The following is a 6,575-nucleotide window of genomic DNA, read 5'->3' as shown; positions in this document are numbered from 1 at the left end:
CCATTGGAACACAGGAGTGATGGTTGCTGATAATGGGCCTCTGTACGCCAATGTAGATATTCCATTAAAAATCAGCTGTTTCAAACCTTCCATGTTTGACGGATGCATAAAAATATGCCCCACCTCAGACAAACTGATATCTCGTCTATATGACGCTTTTCAATCTGTTAGCATACCTTCTACTGTCACGTCCTGACCCTAGTAAGATGTCATTTTTTATAGTAGAGTAGGTCAGGGCGTGACAGGGGGTGTTTTGTGTTTTTCTATGTTTTCTATTTCTGTTTAAGTTCTAGTTTTTCTATTTCTATGTTGGGGTTGTTTGGGTTAATCTCTAATTGGAGGCAGCTGATCCTCGTTGCCTCTGATTGGAGATCATATTTAAGTAGGGGTTTTTTCTCTTCCTGTTTTGTGGGTTAATAGCTTGAGTACTGTTGGTTACTCTCTGCGTCACGGTTTGTTGTTTTTGTATATTCAGTTATTTTGTGTGTTGCATAAATTTCCCAGATTTAATAAAATGTGGAACTACAACCACGCTGCACTTTGGTCCGCTCCTTCAGACAACTGTGACAGAATAACCCACCATAAAAGGACCAAGCAGCATGGAAAGTTATGGACCTGGGAAGAAATTCTGGATGGCAAGGGATCCTGGACGTGGGAGGAGATCCAAGCTGGATGGGATCACCTTCCATGGGAACAGGTGGAGGCAGCTGAGTTACGCACTGTCGCCAGTGCGCAGCTACAGCCCGGTGCGCTCGGTGCAAGCTCCTCACAGGTGCCGTGCTAGAGTTGGCATTCAGCCATGAAGGAGTATGCCTGCTCAGCGTTCCTGGTCTCCGGTGCGTTTTCTCGGCCCAGGTTATCCTGCGCCAGCTCTACGCACGGTAACCCCAGTTCACCAACACAAACCTGTTCGACCTGTCATAACGCCTCGCGCTTGTCGGGCTACAGAGGTTATACAGCCAGGACGGGTTGTGCCAGCCATAAGCTTCAGATCTCCAGTGCGCCTCCACAACCCAGTATACCCTGTGCCTGCTCTGTGCCCCTGGCCTCCGGTGATGCTCTCCAGTCCGGAGCCTCCGGTGACGCTCTCCAGTCCGGAGCCTCCGGTGACGCTCTCCAGTCCGGAGCCTCCGGTGACACTCTCCAGTCCGGAGCCTCCAGCGACGTTCCCTAGTCCAGAACTCCCAGAGATGTTCCCTAGTCCAGAACTCCCAGCGACGTTCCCTAGTCCGGTGAGACCTATTCCAGCTCCACGAATGAAGCCTCCAGTGATGATCCATGGCCCGGAGCCTGTAGGGATGATCCATGGCCCGGAGCCTGTAGGGATGATCCATGGCCCGGAGCCTGTAGGGATGATCCATGGCAAGAAGCCTGTAGGGATGATCCATGGCCCGGAGCCTGTAGAGAGGATCCATGGCACGAAGCCTCCAGTGATGATCCATGGCACGGAACCTGTAGTGATGATCCACGGCACGGATCCTCCAGCGGCGGCCCGCAGCCCGGAACCTCCAGTGGCGGCCCGCAGCCCGGAACCTCCAGTGGCGGCCCGCAGCCCGGAACCTCCAGCAATGATCTACAGTCCGGTTCCTCCTCCGACGATCCACGGTCCGGTGGTACTAGAGCGCAGGGATCAACCGGTGGAGCGGGGATTACGCCCCGAACCGGAGCCGCTATCTCTGTTGGAGGTTAAGGTTATGTGGACTGCATTTGAGCCGCCATAGACAATTATCACCCTCCCTACCCTCCCTTTTGTTTCATGGTCTTTTTTTTTGGTTTGTTGCATTCGGAGTATGCACCTTGGGGGGGGGGGGGGTACTGTCACGTCCTGATCCTAGTAAGATGTCATTTTTTATAGTAGGTCAGGGCGTGACAGGGGGTGTTTTGTGTTTTTCTATTTCTATGTTTAAGTTCTAGTTTTTCTATTTCTATGTTGGGGTTGTTTGGGTTAATCTCTAATTGGAGGCAGCTGATCCTCGTTGCCTCTGATTGGAGATCATATTTAAGTAGGGGTTTTTCTCTTCCTGTTTTGTGGGTTAATATCTTTTGAGTAGTGTTGGTTTCTCTCTGCGTCACGGTTTGTTGTTTTTGTATATTCAGTTATTTTGTGTATTGCATAAATTTCACAGATTTAATAAAATGTGGAACTACAACCACGCTGCACTTTGGTCCGCTCCTTCAGACAACCGTGACATCTATAGATGCCATTAAGGCAAAATGGGAGGAAGAACTAGGGACTGATATTTCGGTGGCAGACTGGGAGGACAGCTTGGAGTATATCCACACCTGCTCCATTAACTCCAGACATCGTCTCATACAATTCAAGGTATTACACTATTCCAAAACCAAACTGCATAGGATATTTCCAGGTACATCCCCTATGTGTGATAAATGTCAGGCTGAGCATGGTACACTACTCCACTGCTTTGCCCTATGCTCTAGCTTGTATGGGTATTGGTGTGGAATTTTTAGGAACCTCTCTGAAGTTCTGGAGACTTCAATAGACCCAGACCTGCTTCTGATAATCCTGGGAGTGTCTGATTCCCGAAACGGATTAATCAACCCCCAAAAGCAACTCATCTCTTCGTCTCATTTCGGTAAAAAAATGAATGTTGTTGTTTTGGAAAAGGAGGGAAGCGCCCTCTACCAAATTATGGCTCAGCGAATTGGCAAACACTGTACACTTAGAAAGAAGTAGATATATTCTGAACAATAAATGATCAACATTTGACCAAATATGGCAGCCTTTCATCTCTTACTTGGACCAGTCGGCGCTGTGAACTTGTACATTTTAATGCACTCTTAATTGTAATATTGTAATCTACCTTTGGGCAGCATGTGCTGGCCCCGCCACCCGAGCAGTCGGGAGGGGAATAGGGGGGTGACATCTACCCTCTTTCTTTCTACCTGTCCTTGTTCTGTATGTCTTGTTTTGTAATATTTGTTTTGTACCCAGAACTCTGGGTCTTGTTGTTTCTGTCTGCTCTTTTATGTTTGGATAAGAACTGCATACTTGTCTTTTATACCTATACACCATTCTTGTGTTGAATAAAAAATATCAGCTGTTTCCAGCTACAATAGTCATTTACAACATTAACAATGTCTACACTGTATTTCTGATCAATTTTCTGTTATTTTAATTGACAAATAAAAGAGCTTTTCTTTCAAAAACAAGGACATTTCTAAGTGACCCCAACTTTTGAACGGTAGCGTAGATAAACTGTTACGCTATTCTCTACTGATCGGTGAAGTAGACGACCAATGGCAATGTCTCGTATGATCTCACAAATTTCATCCAGTTTGTCTTGTGCCAAATGAACTTCACTGGAGTTCTCTTTTCTCTTCTCCTGCCTTTTCTCCACCTTGGAGAAATAATCAATCGCATTTATGACTATAACAGCAGCACAGGAGGCTGGTCACTAACAGCAGCACAGGAGGCTGGTCACCATAACAGCAGCACAGGAGGCTGGTCACTAACAGCAGCACAGGAGGCTGGTCACTATAACAGCAGCACAGGAGGCTGGTCACTAACAGCAGCACAGGAGGCTGGTCACCATAACAGCAGCACAGGAGGCTGGTCACTAACAGCAGCACAGGAGGCTGGTCACTATAACAGCAGCACAGGAGGCTGGTCACTAACAGCAGCACAGGAGGCTGGTCACCATAACAGCAGCACAGGACGCTGGTCACCATAACAGCAGCACAGGAGGCTGGTCACCATAACAGCAGCACAGGAGGCTGGTCACCATAACAGCAGCACAAAAGGCTGGTCACCATAACAGCAGCACAGGAGGCTGGTCACCATAACAGCAGCACAGGAGGCTGGTCACCATAACAGCAGAACAGGAGGCTGGTCACCATAACAGCAGCACAGGAGGCTGGTCACCATAACAGCAGCACAGGAGGCTGGTCACCATAACAGCAGCACAAAAGGCTGGTCACCATAACAGCAGCACAGGAGGCTGGTCACCATAACAGCAGCACAGGAGGCTGGTCACCATAACAGCAGCACAAAAGGCTGGTCACCATAACAGCAGCACAGGAGGCTGGTCACCATAACAGCAGCACAGGAGGCTGGTCACCATAACGGCAGCACAGGAGGCTGGTCACCATAACAGCAGCACAGGAGGCTGGTCACCATAACAGCAGCACAGGAGGCTGGTCACTAACAGCAGCACAGGAGGCTGGTCACCATAACAGCAGCACAGGAGGCTGGTCACCATAACAGCAGAACAGGAGGCTGGTCACCATAACAGCAGCACAGGAGGCTGGTCACCATAACAGCAGCACAAAAGGCTGGTCACCATAACAGCAGCACAGGAGGCTGGTCACCATAACAGCAGCACAGGAGGCTGGTCACCATAACAGCAGCACAAAAGGCTGGTCACCATAACAGCAGCACAGGAGGCTGGTCACCATAACAGCAGAACAAAAGGCTGGTCAGCAGCACAGGAGGCTGGTCACCATAACAGCAGCACAGGAGGCTGGTCACCATAACAGCAGCATTAATAACAAACCTTGAGGTAACTTGCTGGGTGTGTTGCTTAGCTGACACTAGAGATGTGCCTCTGTGGAAACAGAGACAAAGAGCCAGTGTGTGTGTGTGCATAACATGCGGCAGCTTCACATCTTCATGCTCCCTTCCTTCTGTATAGGCCAAGGCAGGGATCCTTCCAATAGGTCCACAGGCTGGCTCCCAGCACTCATTGTGTAGGAACCATACAGATATGCAGACAGGTTTTGTTAAAAATGAGGTCAAATATTAAAATACTAAAACAGCAAAAAACATGTTTTTTTTAAATTAATTTGTTTAATTTTTTAAAATCTTTTTACAAATCACAGTGGTTCAAAAATATTAAATAATTAATTTATTTTTCAAAAGCAGCAAAACATTCTGATTGTTGTCTTTTTAAAAAAGCCCTTAATATTGTGTATGTGGTGTGTAGTGTTTCATAAACTTATTAACACAAGCAGTTAATATCAATTTGAACTGGAAAATGAAACGAGAAGGGGGAAACAAAAGTGCATAATAATAATAATAATAATAATAATATGCATAAACTGAAAAGTCACACTGAAAAGTCACAGAGCAGAGATTCACCATACATCACACAAAGTCACAGAGCAGAGATTCATCTTCACCCTACTACGGCTCCTGTCTCTCCCCCTCCCAGCTCTATGTCCTGGGCCACTTCCGAGACAGGACTCTCTAGGCTAACAGCCAGCTTTGGGTCAAACAAGTGGAGGTCGGGTATCCAAAGTTAACTGTGGATACCATTACAGCAAAGGAGCAGTTCTGCCATTTTGAGTCAAAATGGTAGACACAGTACTGCTGAACATCACATATTGCGGTAGTGTCTCAGTCTTTACAGATGGGACTCCCGCCCTACATTTCGAATGAATAGCCCAGTTCTACACAACCGCAGTCTCTGTCTAAAGAGCCTTATCAAGGAGAGAGAGAGGGCAGGAGCCAGATTTGGGTTGAAGTTGTTTCTGACTGCTCAGGCAAGCTGGTAAATCTTGGTTTAATAATTTATTAGTACACACATGGTTTAAAGGCTACATAATAGACGGAAAGTGCAGGCCTTGACAGACTGCCGAGTGCAAAAGATCAGTTTGTTACGAAATCTGAAATCTCTTGGATCTCAATGTCCTCTCCACAGTTTATTATCTATAGCTTAGCTTGTTTGGATGATGTAACAAGGTTTGGGTGACATATCTGTAAAGCTCCAAGTCAGGCGCCTTTTGCAATGTGTACCCCACAGCTACTGTAGACTGCCGTAGGCCTCATTAGCAGAGCATCTCTGGTACACAGCATAGGATTTACGAAAGATGGGTCGATCCACAGGCACTAAGAGACGAGAAGGAAAGCTGCCTGGTTGAATGTGTGTGCGCGTGTGTTTTTAGCTTGGGTGCCAACCTGAACCCAGAAGGCAGTGGTTTGGAGGCCCCCTCATGCGTATGGCAAGCCTATAGGAGGGCTCGGGGAGTCAGGCAACAGCGTGAGAATATCTCAAAGGCACAGGAGACGCCAGGCCAGGGGCAAACAACAATGGTTGCTTTCCATCAATAAATGTCATGTTAGAAAATATTAGCTTTATCAATGTTACAGCTAATTCTCATAGGAACACTCATGTTTTCTTGAGTTTATACTACTACACTCTATAGCTAATCTGAACTAGGGCGATGTTAAAGTGACATCATAAACGAGTCTGGACTAAATGACAGTAGTGCAGTAACCGCAGTTCAAATGATAGTCCATCATCTCGCACCAAATGTGAAGTTACAGAAATGAGCCTCTAGAGGACAATGTGGCTCAACTATCGGTGGCTGGTCAAAGCCAAGGAATCGTTTTAGAAGTCAAATCAAAACATTCCTTTTAGCTCCCAAGGCAGCCCATTGTATAAACATTCTCAAGGTGTATGAACTCATATAGTGTTAGAACTTGAGCGCAAACTACAACTATGTACTGTACTAGCCCTGTCAATTCCTGGGGCAACCACGTGGCCAACAGCTGGCAACCCAAGAACACCATGTCTCATATCTAACCTCCTGCTTCCAATACACCACAGAACAGT

This window comes from Salmo trutta, chromosome 27 (assembly GCF_901001165.1).
Source record: "Salmo trutta chromosome 27, fSalTru1.1, whole genome shotgun sequence".
In the NCBI taxonomy this organism is placed as follows: domain Eukaryota; kingdom Metazoa; phylum Chordata; class Actinopteri; order Salmoniformes; family Salmonidae; genus Salmo; species Salmo trutta.
This window is presented reverse-complemented; position numbering follows the sequence as displayed.